This window comes from Hoplias malabaricus, chromosome 7 (genome assembly GCF_029633855.1).
Source record: "Hoplias malabaricus isolate fHopMal1 chromosome 7, fHopMal1.hap1, whole genome shotgun sequence".
Classification (NCBI taxonomy): Eukaryota; Metazoa; Chordata; class Actinopteri; order Characiformes; family Erythrinidae; genus Hoplias; species Hoplias malabaricus.
In genome coordinates, this window is record NC_089806.1 from 20,791,011 (window position 1) to 20,807,061 (window position 16,051).

Below are 16,051 nucleotides of genomic sequence, written 5' to 3' on the forward strand. Positions count from 1 at the left end.
AAACTAAAAAAAAAAAAGTATATGTAGATTTGTAGTGTTTGAGGAAGTACAAGCTTGCTTGTGGGTAGTAATTTACACATGATACAACTGGGTCCAGAGCCTACCTGGAATCATTGGGCACAAGGCAGGAATACACCCTGGAGGGGGCACCAGTCCTTAACAGGGCAACACACACACACACACACACACTTTTGAGTTGCCAATCCACCTGCAACATGTGTTTTTGGACTGTGGGAGGAAACCGGAGCACCCGGAGGAAACCCACGCAGACATGGGGAGAACACACCAACTCTTCACAGACAATCACCCGGAGCGGGAATCAAACCCACAACCTCCAGGCCCCTGGAGCTGTGTGACTGCGACACTACCTGCTGCGCCACCGGGGCTGCACATTAGCTTAAGCTAAATGATATGAATAATTAATAACATGTAAAAATATTACCACAACCCTGAACTGGAAGTGGTTACAGATAATGAATGAATGAATGAATGAATGAATAAATGTAACAATACTTATCTGCAGCACGGTGGCGCAGCAGGTAGTGTCACAGTCACACAGCTCCAGGGGCCTGGAGGTTGAGGGTTTGATTCCCGCTCCGGGTGACTGTCTGTGAGGAGTTGGTGTGTTGTCCCTGTGTCTGCATGGGTTTCCTCCAGGTGCTCCCGACCCTGAACTGCATAAGCGGTTACAGATAATAAATGAATGAATGAATACTTATCTGCATTGTCCCTGTCAAATCCACAACCAACCATACAAACAAAGCAACCAACAAAAAAATAAATAAAATCAGTATATTAAAAAAAATAAAACCTAAACATGAACTGCTTGGCAACAGAGAGGCTGCTATTTCAGGGAACCGAACGTTAGAATGCATACAATGCATTAATACATTTTCTCACGGGCTAAACGTGAATATCAGTATCACAGTGTGACAGCAGTACTTGTATATCAGACATTATAGCACCCAGCTGCTCTCTTTATTGTTACAACTTCTAACCAGCAAAGCACTTTATAGCCTCCCTTATAGCATCAGTACACGACTCCTACAGTACATTACCATCACAGTAATGGTCAGCTCTCTTCCTCTTGCTCCTTCTAAATTGGACAGTGCTGGAGCTCATCTCTTCAGCCAGAGCTCCACACTCCCTTCAGACACTCAGACAAATGATTTGTTTTTCGCTGCTTAGCCGTATTTCTTGTGTGCTGAACCGGAGCACTCCCCAGCCATATTTTTCTGTGCCCCGGATGCCTGCAGACTTATGAGTCACGGCAAATTAGAGCATCTGCTAAACGAGTTAAAGGCAAAATGCAAATGTTGCGCTCCCTCTCACTCACATAAGGAAACTATTTTGAGTCATTAGTCACCGTTAATACCGTGATGCAGTTAGGTCCAAGCAGTGATGACATTAAGGCATTGTTTCAAAACAGGCTAGGGATTCTCCTCATTAATTTAACTCGTAATGATGGATTGACTTAAGGAAGGAACATGGGGGACATGTCTGAGTAGGGCACTGATGGATGAACTGTCAGCTGGTACATTAGACTTTCTTAATGGTAGTTGTGAGAGTTGCTCTTTCTCTATAGCAATCATGTACATTTATATGTTTGGGGGGCACTAGTAGGCTTTTTGTGGGGATATGATGTCCTCAGGATGATGGAAAACATCATTTCAGCAACTCTAACTGGTTAGAACACAGCTCACAATGTCACAGGCTCTGAGGAGAACACAAACTGCCCAGATCTGTAATGATAGCTAAAAAATGCTCACATTGGCTAGCATCATGCGGGGTTATTGAAGGAAGAGGGAGGGCCGTTGTACCCTCCCTGGGAAGCCAAGGCTGGTTGTACTTCTTTGGAGTCACAGCATAGCTTTGACATTGCTATTAACAGGACTTATATGTGTGAAAAATATAGTGCTTATGTGGAACACAAAAGAGGCGAAAAGATTTGTTTTGGATTCTGAGGTTAAGCTTAGCACGTGGCGTAGGGGCATTGCAGTTGGATTTTGTTATACAGAAGTCGATAAAAATACTAGGGCTGCACAATATACTGGCAGATGATGTATTATGCTGCATTCAGCTAAAGCTTTTAACTCTGAATTTCTGAACTCTGACTTGAAAAAATCAATGGAAGTGGCCCTGAACTGGAAATTCCTATGTGTATGGGACTGAGCATGTTCTCAAACTCTAGTTGAACATATAAAGTCAAGTTAACATGGCTGCTCTCACACTCAACAATAAGAAAGTATCCCTTGTCTACTTTGAGATCAACATACAGAGGCAATAGTTAGTCTCATATTATACTAGTAACAAAGACTGTTATTTCGAGAAGGTAAATACATAATAAAAGTTCACATTACACAATCTGTCTTAAGTATCTATAGCCAGACACCTCTTCTAATTAATGAATTCTTTACAGAAGAAAAAAACTCCCGCTAAAAACTGCACATGAGATTTAGATCACCATGCTCAGTCATATGTGCCCTAGAGGTATGTAAAGCACCCAGTGCACGGCTATGTATGAAGTGGAAGTCCTTTCAAAAGGTAGGTGTCTACAAACGTTTGGACATGTCATATATTTAAAATAAGCTGTCGGCCTTGTTGCAAAAAATGCTCGGGTTTATGGAGGCATTCATGTTTTCCTGTGCAAGACAAAGTGTCTCTGGAGGTCTGCAAAATAATGTGATTATTTCATAAATAATATGTATATTGATCTCTGTATTACAATCCAGAGCAGCTGAAATTAAGCCATTTAAAACTAGGAATGTGGTTCAGTGAAGATCTTAAATCAGAGAAGCAGTCATGCTTGAGTATATATAAAAAAGTATATCCAGAAAAGTCCTTGCCCTTTATGCTCAAAGATATGTTGAATCTCATCAACAACAGTTCTCGACTATTCCCTATTCTTCACTGTAAGGTGAACGCAATCATTAAATGGTTGAGAAAATGCATTGAAAACTCTGCCCAAAAAAGCAAGGCTACAAACCACAACTGAATGGCTGTGACCTCAGATAACTCAGATGCCAGTGCATTAAATACTTGGCGTTCCTGTGTGGCGTTCATGGATTTGAGTGCAAGATCGCTTTATTGTTGATGACCAGCTTTAATCATTCAAACCAAGATGCTGAAATGGCCATTATATCAATAACTGAGAACAGGTCCAAGAAATTCCATTTCATTTATCCCAAAAATATCTCACAAACCCAGAATTGCAAATGTGTGTGTCCACAAATGCACATGAGAATTTAAGATGTAAAGCACATATTTAGGAGGTAGGCCCCTGTTTCACAGAGGAATGCTTTCAGCTGGTGGAGCTAAGTGGGGTCAACTTGAGTCTCTCTCTCACTCTCTCTCTACTACTGCTATTGCTCCCTGAGGGAGGAGGAAGTTATGAGTAAGCTTGGCTCTTATCTTTTATACTTATCTCATTAGCATGCCACTGTGTGTTTTCCACTGAGTCTTTGAGATGCACCACATGCTGTGTGTGTATGTGTGTGCTGAGCTAAGCTAAGTGGGGTCACAAAATTCTCTTAGAGCGCTCCTTTGTCCATCCTTTCTATCTGCACTGTAATCTAAATCTCTGCTAATTTTCTTTTTGTCTCGTCTGCCAGCTTCATTGTTACAGAAATAGATGCGGCCAACTTCTGTAGGTAGCTTCCATGAAAAGAGATCCAGATGCAGCAGTCATATTTTACAGTATTACATGAAGACAAGTGAATATATGGTGATATCTTTCTAATTTTGCCTTTGCCTGCTTTGGTGTTGCCCAAATACCAAAAACCACATGGCCCCTAACATCTTAAGACAGGCAGTGTACAAACCTGATTCCATTTCTGTTTAGGAGTGTGCAATATGATTAGTATTGTGAGCTTGTACTTTTTTTTGCTACATTATACACAATTAGTTTTGTACTTTAAGTATAAAAACATCCTTATTTCAGCCTTATTATGTCTGGAGGGAGCGTCTGCTCTTTTGCCCTCAAATTTTGTAAGTGCTCTTTGAGCTGGCACGTATAATAATTACATTTTATTAGGCTTCTGCCGTTGTTCAAGATCTGCTTTGGCTCAGCTCAACTCAGCCTTGCCTCAGTCTGAGAACTGAGCTAATGGCAAAGCTGCCCGTGGAGATTTTCACTTTAGTCAACTCCACAAAGTTGGAAATCCCATCAATTAAACTCTGGTAATATCTCCTTAACAAAACCACTGTTAGGAATGTGATGCAATTTGCATTAACTAGGAGCAATTAGGTCTTGCCCAACCAAATTATTCATTGATTTAAAAACTGGGATTTCATGCAGGTCATTTTCGATATCACTTCTCTCTTCCCAAATATATTATTCATAAATTATTTATAACAGAGTATTCAGAACACATTTACAAAACAGTTAAAATTTTACTGAAAATACTTCCCTCTCTTTTTTTTTTTTTGCTTCAGCCATCACCAAATATCGATCTGTGAATTGTTTGATTATTTGTTAGCCAAGATAAATGAATGGTATTTACGTGTAATTTAGTTCAGTAACACTTTTTCATTAACACTGCTGCCAGCGTCTGGTGAAAAATACTGCCAAGTGCCAGCTGGCCATTAATGATGTATTCTTTAAAGTGGAGGATAAGTGGTTACAGACAATGAATGAATGAATGTTATATTAGTATAAAAATAAATATATATAAAATAAATAATACACGGGATGGCACGGTGGCACAGCAGGTAGTGTCGCAGTCACACAGCTCCAGGGTCCTGGAGCTTGGGTTCGAGTCCCACTCCGGGTGACTCTCTGTGAGGAGTTTGGTGTGTTCTCCCTGTGTCCGTGTGGGTTTCCTCCGGTTTCCTCCCACGGTCCAAAAACACGCATTGGTAGGTGGAATGGTGACTCAAAAAGTGTGTGTCGCCTTGTGAAGGACTGGGGCCCCCTCCAGAGTGAGTTCCTGCCTTGCGCCCAGTGATTCCGGGTAGGCTCCAGACCCACCGTGAACCTGAATTGGAAAAGCGGTTACAGATAATGGATGAATGAATTAATTAATAAATAATATACAATTTCTTACCATAAGATAACCTGACAAGTGTATTGGACTGTAAGTAAGCCTAATAAACTATAAATATAGATGAAACCCACAAAAAAGAACATATTTTTGAACATTCAACACCTGACACCATATTTTTTTGAGGGGGACTTCCATTATTTTAGTTCTTATTTATAAATTATTTTGGAACATTTAGTTATATTTAGTCACAAGTCTTGACAGAAACACTCTAATGGGAATAACGGGTTAAAAGAAAATTTGTTTGGTCTAAATGCAAATTGAATGGTCAGGACCATAACAGGACCAGTGCTGCTAGAGCATTTACACACCTCATTGTCACTGCCCCTCTGAGAACCCCTGCTGCGTGTGATCAACTTGTATCCGTGCAACACACACTAACATGCCAACACCACACCAGTACCACTGCAGTGCTGAGAATGATCCATCGATCAAATAATTCCTGCTCTGTGGTGGACCTTATCGTTGAAGGACAGGGTGAAAAGGGGCTAACAGTATGTACAGAAACAGATGGACTACAGTCTTTAACAAAGTGCATCTATGTGCTCAGTGAAGCTGATCAAATGGAGCAAGAATGGAAATACAAGCAGGTGGCCTTAATGTAATGGCCGGTACTGAGTAAAGGAGTTTATATCCATACTGTATTTTTTGATGGCTTTAATGTATTTGACGTTTATTGTTCGCTGTATTTGTATTGCTTTAACAACACTTATGTGCTATAGTCTAGCCATCTCTGCAAATATATATTTTACTTATTTAATTGTTTTTGAGAATTCCTCTGCTCTCTGAATTCTACACTTCTATATTCTGCATTTTCTCTTTTTATACATTCAGTCATTTGCCAGGGTTAAATCATCCCTGTTAGCGTTAAATTAACAATGCGAATGTTAAGTGCATTAAAGCTTCTTCACATTGAAACTACCCTCTTCTTCCTTAAACCTCAAAAAAGCCTTTGCAAGGGCCTGCTGATAACCTCCTCATTCATTTACCCTTCTTCTCTGCTTTCTCTCTCTCTCTCTCTCTCTCTCTCTCTCTCTATCCTTTTCTACTTCAGAGCTCACTGAGACTAATTATTCTTGTCTAAGGGGCTTGACTCATTATATAGAGGTGACTTGTCTTCGGAGGGAAAGATGATAAAAACTCAACTCCCTTTGCCCTCCTTCTAAGTCCATCCACCCACCCCCTCTCACACACACACACACACACACACACTCATAGGTAGATGACATGGGGCAGAGCGATGGGGCTTTGAGAATGTTATTGCACACCGAGTGGTATAGAGAGAAAGGGGGTGGGGAAGAAAAAAAAACATCTCCTTTTCTCTTCAGACACTTCTTTCTTCTTTTCTTCTTTTGGTAATTATCCATGAGGCTGTGAGGAACTCATCTCCTTCCTCACAGAGCTCAGGTGTGTCACACAGAGCTGACTGGTGCCTGATAATCAGAAACAGAGAGAAAAAAAAGCTACAGTGTGAAATTGCTGCAGCTACCGGTCTAATTTCTGACACTTAAATTGTGAAAAGCTTCAGGCAAGCGCAACACAAAAACATACAGAGCTGTGTTCACTGTGTTCCCGGAGATAAAACCTGCAGCTTGTCTACTAGAGCTGGCTGAGTGCTGTTTGCTAAATTTTAAACCCAGTCGTTTAACCCTTTCAAAGCGGGGTTTCTTATTTGGTAAGTCTCTTACATTAGATGGCCAGACAATGGATAGACACCTGACCATCCAACACTTCTTCTGAAACAAACGGCATTAGTAGGTAGTGAGTCCACATTTACCGTGGTGATCCAAGGCTTCTGTGTTTCTGGGAAGGCTTTAAGATATATGCCAAAACATTTCTGTGAGAATCTGATTGCAGTCATTAGGCCTTTCCTAATGTTGGATGATTAGTATTTGATAAGAAAAGACACTAGCTTCCAGTCTCAAATTGACTGAATCCAGAGAATGCTGTTCCCCTGCTCTCCAATACATCACTGCAATTCTATATACTTCTATAGCCCATTTTCATATTGGAGTTCTCTATAAAATCAGTGTTGTAAATGCCTATATTGCAATAATGATTATCCAATAATAAAAATATTTGCAGCCCTGTTATATCATTGCTGGATTGAGGATCTTGATTGCATTTAAAATCCTATGCAGAGTACAACATATAGTGGGCAATTTATGTTGATTGAATGTGATTGTATGTGATAAGAGGCGTAAGTTGGCTGTGTGGTTAATTGCAGTATATAATGGTGCACTGTGCAATGCATCATTGCCTGGGGAATGGATTGTTTCTCTGGAGATGACCAGATATCACTCCATCTGGAGATTAGATCATACAGTGGGGGAAAAAAAAGACCATTCAGTTTATCATCATTTAAAACAGAACTGCTGATGTGCCCTTTGGTTTCTTCTAAGGATCACTCTCCCATTTGCTGTCCTTCATGGACTACACCATCAGTGAAACAAACTAATAATTTAGGTGGTTAATGTCAGAGTAAAATTAATCAACAAGATTAAAATTAATATGGAAAAGAGCACCCATTTATTCATAATATATGTTTTATGATATGATTCATATAATTAATATCTTTTATAATCACTAAACAAACTACTATTTATTGGTAGAACTGTTTTGGTAAATCCACTCAATCATATTTATATAGATATATTTTAGTACCCAATCAAAGGTTATAGAAATAGTAAATTGATAGGAATAGGAATGCTCTACACAGGCAGAAAATCTTGCAGAGCTTTGGAGTCTTGGGCTTAGGTTGAGGGTAGTAGTGACTGCAACAAAACTAATGTTTTATTTATATACCCTCAGAATGTGTCACTTCTTAGAACAATTATAAAATTTCCTGCAGGTTTATTAGACTTTATCAGTACAGAGATCCTACTGAACATGCTTCCTACATCTGTGAAAGATTAACTATATTTTGTGAACATTGTATGAATCGCTTCTAAAATTGCTTATATATTCTAGAGGTACTAATCATTTGGGCTTTTGTTAAATGCCTGGCACATCTATTTGAAATCTCAGTAAACACTCCAGGGCAGTGTGACTGTTTAAGTGTTGGTCTTATCATCAGCAAATCACGAGATTGATCACTGGTGAGGTCCAAGAGAGCACGATTGGCCTCGCTCACTCCAGGGGTGGGTAGGATGGCTCTCCTTCTCTCCTCATCACACAGTGCAATGCCTGACAACACAACCATCTGTTAGAGAACATAACAGACTTGGGCAGTCAATATTCTCCTCCAAGCGTGTTGAAGTTTTAGCTGCGTTTTAAAAAGAGCTGGCTTTATGCTTATACTAGCATTCACTCTCCAGTTAGGTAGCATTATTTGTGACTGAGGGAGTGTTGGCTGATGTGTGAAATTGGCAGTGACTCAATTGGAAAGAACATTGGGTAAAAAGAAAAGAGAAATCCTGAGTAACTGCTGTCAGTGTGTTTCAAATAATCAAAAATCTAATCTTGAGCTCAGAAAACAAATTCCTATCAAAGTTGAAAGCAGAGTATCTTTAAAGCCCTGATGCACTGAGGTATGTAGGACTAGGCACAGGAGACAGTTCTCTCTGCTGCTACATTAAGATTTACACCCACACATTCACTACCACAGCTGACAAATTCTTTTGTGTTTTCTACCTGCTGCAGCTCATCTTGTATGGCAGTGTATAAAAAAACCTCTTCTTCCATACAACTGGAAAATGTGCTTCTCTGTTGTTATTGCCACCTCTGTATTTGCCCCTGTAATGTAATAACTGGCTTTGCCTATGAGTGTACAGGGTAATAACATATTTCCAAGCAATGCTAATGTTGACACCATGTATTACAGTTGGGTGAGCATTAATGTCAGTCCACAAGATTACAGCTTCCAACACACCTGTATTTTAAAAAAATCATTAAATAATTAATGATGCATGTGGTTTGACTCAGCAGAGGTGCCATGTTGTTCACAATGGTGGTGACATCTACAGACTTCTACAAACACCTTATAATACAAAACTGAAATCTGTAATTTGTTTATTTAAAAGACATGATTTTCATTGTTTTCATTGCCAAACGTTATTATATTTGTTAAATATTATCAAATTTAAAACTATTGTCTGCAACACACTCACAAAAGCTGGGGCAGAAGCATGTTTACCACTGGGTCACACATACTATGTCTGCAAAGTCACACTGCTATAGCTCATGCAGACTGAGGCGTGGTATTGTCTGACCACAGAATATGTTTCCCCAGAGATCTCACTGGATTTTCTGCACAAAATGAATATATCACTTCCTCTTTACACAATACAGTCTGACGCAGCAGTACTATTAACTATTTATAATTATGTTTCGTATCTCCTGACCGAGGGCGGCACGGTGGCGCAGCAGGTAGTGTCGCAGTCACACAGCTCCAGGGGCCTGGAGGTTGTGGGTTTGATTCCCGCTCCGGGTGACTGTCTGTGAGGAGTTGGTGTGTTCTCCCCATGTCTGCGTGGGTTTCCTCCGGGTGCTCCGGTTTCCTCCCACAGTCCAAAAACACACGTTGCAGGTGGACTGGCGACTCGAAAGTGTCCGTAGGTGTGAGTGTGTGAGTGAATGTGTGTGTGTCTGTGTTGCCCTGTGAAGGACTGGCGTCCCCTCCAGGGTGTATTCCCGCCTTGCGCCCAATGATTCCAGGTAGGCTCTGGACCCCCCGCGACCCTAAATTGGATAAGCCGGATCTCCTGACCGCCAGGGCGGTACTTACTGAGTGGATGTTCCTCGCGCGTGCGCGCTCTAGACCGAGAATGTATACCAAATTAGTCAAACATGACCTTGCCTGTGATGTCACCGAAGCTATATTTACCTGTGACTCACAGCAAACTGCCTCTTTTCTCGTCTCGCCTCGGACCGATATCAGCTCGGTGACACTTCGTCGGAGCTACAGTTTGTTTTCACTGTCCTCCTCGAGCTGTTACATTCCATCTTTCGGACATTGATCTACACCGCTTTGTGATTATCACCTGGAGTTTTGACTCAGTGTTCAGCTCATATACCCTCTTTTCTCGCCGACAACGAGATATTTCACGTGAGTATATTTTTTCGCTCACTTGGAGTTTACTCAGTGTTTAGCTTGCATACTTCACACTCCGGCAATTGCGCCGAGTGCACGTATATGTTGAGCTGGATTGGAGTTTTTACTCAAGACAACGTATTGTCGCGGTGTAGGTTGAACTCACTTGGAGCCTTTGCTCGGTGTACATTGTAAGTCGCACCCCAGTGAACGCGACGAGTGCGGGTGAATATATTGAGCTCACTTGGAGTTTTTACTCAGTGCTAGCTCGGTACTAACTTCGGTGTAAGTGGAGTTTGCGGTGTTTTTATCTCACTTGGAGTTTTCACTCAGTGTCATAATCCTGAGCACGCATGTACTAAGCATACTTGGAGTTCTTACTTGGAGTTCCCGTGAGCGTGTTGGCGCGAGTGAAGTCCGTATTATTTTTACTCCGGCAGGCGTGTGACTGTATCGCGGACCCATCGGGGTTTCCTCTCAGTACCACACTTTCAAGATGTTTTCTCAAAGCTGTTGTACACAGTGTCTCTCCACGCTAGAAGCGGATGATGGGCATGATTTGTATCCCTCTTGTCTGGGGCTGGAGCACCTTCGGGAGGCTATAATTAACCCATGTATGGATTGTGCTATTATTCCACTCGACCGACGTCGCGAGCGACTTGCTATGCTAAGAGCAGGAAGTGAGGCTATGCTGCCAGGGCCACAGTGCACTGAAAAGAAGGCTGTCAAGCGACCTTCAGATGCACCGGATAGATCTCAGAAAAGGAAGAAACGATCCCTGGTGTTGTCGGACCGCATGAACTCATTCTCTGAGGATTTAGCGCAGTTGAAATCGTTGTTTGTGGAGATAAGTGATAAGATTGGTGCTGGGAACAGTACATGTTCCAGGTCAGACCACCCCATGGACTCGGGAAACTTATCAGGTGTGCGATGTGCTTTCAACTGTAGCTTCAAACTTGGATTTTTCTGAAGAGCTCCCACAGGTGAGCGGCTCTCCGCTTGCCACCCCAGCTGCTCTGGGGTCTACTCTTACCTCACACTCTGTAAATTCAGGGGCCAGTGCCCCTTCTGTCACCGCAACACCAGCAACTCAAATTCAAGGTTCTCTGAAGCTAGCATTGGCTAAGCTGGGACTGGATGCTCCATCTGCAGTGGCCCCAAAGACCAGCAGGTTCTTTATGCATGCAGCACCAATGGATGCGTTCTCAGTTCCTGCTGGGGAAGATTTTGCAGCTGAATTTGCAGCTGGCTTTCATTCTAGTAGCCAGAGAAATAGAGCAAGCGCAGCAGAGTTAGCACTGGCGTCCATGACAAATGCGGCTACTCTTGCCCTTGATCGCATGCCAGCAGTTGATTCTTCCATTGCTTCTAAGGTGGTGTCTCCAGATGAGGCACTTCGACCAAACCCACGCTGCCCCAGTTCAGAGTGTAGACGCTCGGATGAGATCCTCTCCAAAGCACACGATACTGCGACCAGAATGGCAAAGATTGTGAATTCTCTTTCCCTTCTGTTGTTAGCTTTACATGCTTCAATTCAAGGTCTTGAGAATGATGGATCAATGGACGAACTGCTGAATGCAGCACTTCAGTCAGTTGGCTACCTGGCTCGGGGGCATGGGAGGCTGGTGGGGACCCTGCTCCACGGGCGACGGCAAGTGTGGTTGGCGCAGTCTTCACTCTCTGACACTTGCAGGGCAACAATTAGGTCATTGCCTCTAGTCCCTGGCAATGTATTTGGTCCAGCAGTAAGAGAAGTTCTGGACCGCCGTTCTGCCCTCTCAGAAGCCTCCAAATTGGAGGCTCCGAGGGGTTTTCACCGCTTTCGCCAAGTCAAAGCTCCCAGTCGTCCGACGCCGTCCCCAGTCATGCGTAGCACTGACTTCAAACGACGATTTAAGGTCCAAGAGAAATCACACCGCACCAATCTTCCTTCCCAGGGAGCTAGACCAGGGGCACAGCGCACCCGCTTCAAGGGAGCTGCCACCCTTGATCGCCGCTGACGGGTCTCGGCTGATGGTGGAACTGCAGAAGGCTCATCATATGGACTATTGGAAGAACCATGTCACAGACCCATGGGTCTTGCGAACCATGTCACTGGGCTACAGGCTGCAGTTCCATCATCGGCCTCCACTCAGCTGCTCTCCGAAGGAGAGTTGTTCTAGATATTGTTCATGCCTCAATTCTCTTGAAGGAAGTTCGTTCCCTCCTCATGAGAGGCGCAATAGAGGTTGTAGACCCCCGTGTTCATCCAGAGGGATTTTACTCGACATATTTTGTTGTTCCAAAAAAGGACGGAGGGTTTCGTCCAATTTTAGACCTTCGTCGCCTAAATTCACATCTGAAGGTTCTCCCCTTTCGAATGCTCCACAGTGCTGCTGTACTCCGCAGTGTCACAAAAGGGGAGTGGTTTACGTTGGTGGACCTCCAGGATGCATATTTTCATATCCCAGTCTTTCCAGAACACAGACGTTTTCTCCGCTTTGCATTTCAGGGAAACGTGTACCAATTCAAAGTCTTGCCTTTCGGGCTGTCTCTAGCCCCAAGAACATTTTCAAAATGCATGCTTGCGGCCTTGGAACCACTTCTCGGCCAAGGTCTAAAGATTCTTCCGTACCTGGACGATTGGCTGGTTTGCGCCACCTCCAGAAAACGAGCACTTCAAGACACTCAGAGACTGCTGGACCATTCTCAGGCCCTAGGTCTGTCTATAAATTGGCAGAAGAGCATCCTCCTTCCAGCTCAGCGTATCCAGTTCATCGGGATGGTTCTGGATTCCTGTACAATGATGGCCTCACTGCCCAAAGTACGTGTTCAAGCTATTGTGACTCTGATCGGCTCTCTGAAACTAGGAAAGAGAGTACGATATCTGGTTCTTCTCCGACTCATGGGTCTCCTCACTGCTGCAGCTCAAGTTGTTGCTCTGGGCAAACTTTATTTAAGGCGCTTCCAGGTATGGGTAATATCCCTCAGACTGGACTCTGTACACCACAGGCATGTGAAGGTTCATATCACAAAAGAGTGTCTAGTAGCACTGAGGCCTTGGTGTTCTCGGAGGGTTCTCCTGTCGGGAGTGAGCATGGGCTGCTTACCCACACGCAGAGAAGTCCTGACAACGGATGCCTCAGCAACCGGTTGGGGTGCGGTCTGGAGGCACAGATGGGTTCAGGGCACTTGGTTGGTGGACCATGCCCGGGAACATATCAATGTCCGCGAGTTACGTGCGGTAAAGCTAGGACTGGAGTTCTTTCTTCCATATCTGAATGGCAGGCATGTGCTAGTGCGTTCAGACAACCTAACGACTGTCTACCACATAAATCATTATGGCGGAACCAGGTCCAAACCTCTCTTGGACCTGGCAGAAGAATTGTGGATGTGGGCTCACAAGAGGATCCAATCAGACAGCAGATGTGCTTTCCAGACACTCTCTGAGTCCCAACCACTGGAGACTCCATCCAGAAATCATTGGGAAAATATGGAAACGGTTCGGGCAGGCAAAGGTAGATCTTTTTGCCTCCTCAGACACCACTCATTGCAGTCTGTGGTTCTCGGAACACGACCAGGACAGTCCGTTGGGTCAAGATGCCCTGGCTCACGACTGGCCAAGGGTATTGCTATACGCGTTCCCTCCTCTTCCCCTCCTTCATTCACTCCTGGTCAGAATACGAGAAGAAAGTCACATAGTCCTTCTGGTGGCACCACGCTGGCCCAGACAACCATGGTTTCCTCTAATGATGTCATTACTCAGGGGCGTCCCTTGGGAACTCCCAGCACGGAAAGACCTTCTCTCCCAGTTGGGAGGACAGGTGTGGCATCCACAGCCGGAGTTTCTTCAGCTATGGCTATGGCCTTTGGGTCCAACCAGGACCTTGCTTCATGTTCTTTAGGAGTGAAAGGCACTATTCTTAATGCCAGAGCAACCTCTACCCAAACGGTGTACAACGGACAGTGCAAGCAAGCTTTTGTGCGCTGGTGCACAGAGCAGCAGGAAGATCCACTATCGTGCTCAGTGGGTTCTGTGCTTTCCTTCCTACAAATGCTATTGGATGCAGGAAGATCTCCTTCGACGCTGAAGGTCTATGTGGCTGCTCTCTCGAGCCGTCTGACCTTGAGTGGGGGCGTGTCCCTAGGCTCGCACAAGTTAATTGTGGCCTTCCTAAAGGGTGCAAGGAGACTCAGACCTTGTAGGATTCGTCCTCCCCCTTGGGATTTGCCTTTAGTACTCGAGTTCCTACGGGGTGACTCATTTGAACCTCTGGATGGGGCTGGTCTCAAGTGGTTGTCTCTGAAGACTGTGTTCTTGTTGGCTGTGGCCACTGCAAAGCGTATTGGTGAACTGCATGCACTCTCTGTTAGTTCTGAGTGTTTCAGGTGGGGATTGGATGAGGCGTCAGTGGTGTTAAAACCAAATCCGGCCTTTCTTCCTAAGGTGCTTAATCCTGAATACGTCAATCAGTCCATCAGTCTGGCAGCTTACGCTGATCAGTCGGATTCTAAGTGTGTTCTCTTGTGCCTTGTCCGGGCACTGAAGCAGTATGTGCTGGCTACGGCATCCATACGTAAGACGGACCAGTTGTTCGTCTGCTTTTCTGATGCTAAACGTGGTTGTCGACTCTCTAAGCAGCGTCTTTCTCACTGGTTGGTGGAGGTTATTGAACTAGCCTATAAAGCTGCTCATCGATCGCTTTCAGACCTAGCAACAGGCCATTCTGTTAGGGGAGTGTCTACCTCGTGGGCCGCTTTGAGAGGGGTGTCCCTTCTAGACATTTGTGCTGCAGCCACTTGGTCATCACCATGTACTTTTACCCGTTTTTACAATGTTAATGTGGCAGCATCTTCCAATCTCGCACGGTCTGTACTGTCCCTGATCACGGATGGAGAACAGAGGCACTCCTCGTGACGGCGTGGGCATAAGTCATCCACTCAGTAAGTACCGCCCTGGCGGTCAGGAGATACGAAACATAACGCTAGTTACGGATGTAACTGTGGTTATGTGAGTAGTGGATGACCGCCAGGGTTCCTGGTCACTCGGCGTGAGGGAGGCAATCCGGGTTCCTGAGGCAGTTTGCTGTGAGTCACAGGTAAATATAGCTTCGGTGACATCACAGGCAAGGTCATGTTTGACTAATTTGGTATACATTCTCGGTCTAGAGCACGCACGCACGAGGAACATCCACTCAGTAAGTACCGCCCTGGCGGTCATCCACTACTCACATAACCACAGTTACATCCATAACTAGCGTTAACTATTATAGATATAGATATATATAGATAACTGTTTTCCAATGTATTCTCAAACCCATATACCATATTTGTCATGCTTTTGCATGACATATCTCGTGTGTTCCTGCTTTGTTTTTGTTTCCTTTCCTGCCATGTGCTTAAGGAACTGTCCCATGTGCTTAAGGTGCTGTCTTCACCTTAGCTCCACCCTCTCATTAGTGTTTCCACTTTGTTACCTTCTTCCAGGTGAGCACCTTGTGTGCGTACATATAGTCCCTTGTTTTCATTGCTCACTTTTCTGATCTTGTGTGTTGATGTTTGTTTCTGTCTTTGTGTTTTACTCATGTCTACTATGGCTCGCTGTTGTTTCTTGTTTAGTCCAGCTCGTGTTTGTTTGTTTGCTTTTGTTTTATAAAAAAAGATTTCCCTTGTTTACGACTGCCTCATCGTCTCCTGTAAACATGACGGATAATCAGACCATAAATGGACATAGCAAGGAATCCGTGGTCTAAGTGTGCAATTCGCTGGACTCCCATCAGGTATGTTTGGGAGGCAAAAGGGTCTACCACACCCTGGAGACAGAAGAGCTGGTGAAGTTTATGAGCTCGAGTGCCCCCCTCAATCGAGGACCAGCCCTTCAAGGATGGGGAACATTTGTTAATTCTTGATTCTGTTAGCCTTATCTCTTCAGCCCTGAGGTTTAGGGCTAACGGGGAGCACATTTCATGAGGGTCCTTGTTCAGGAGACTTCTTGGAG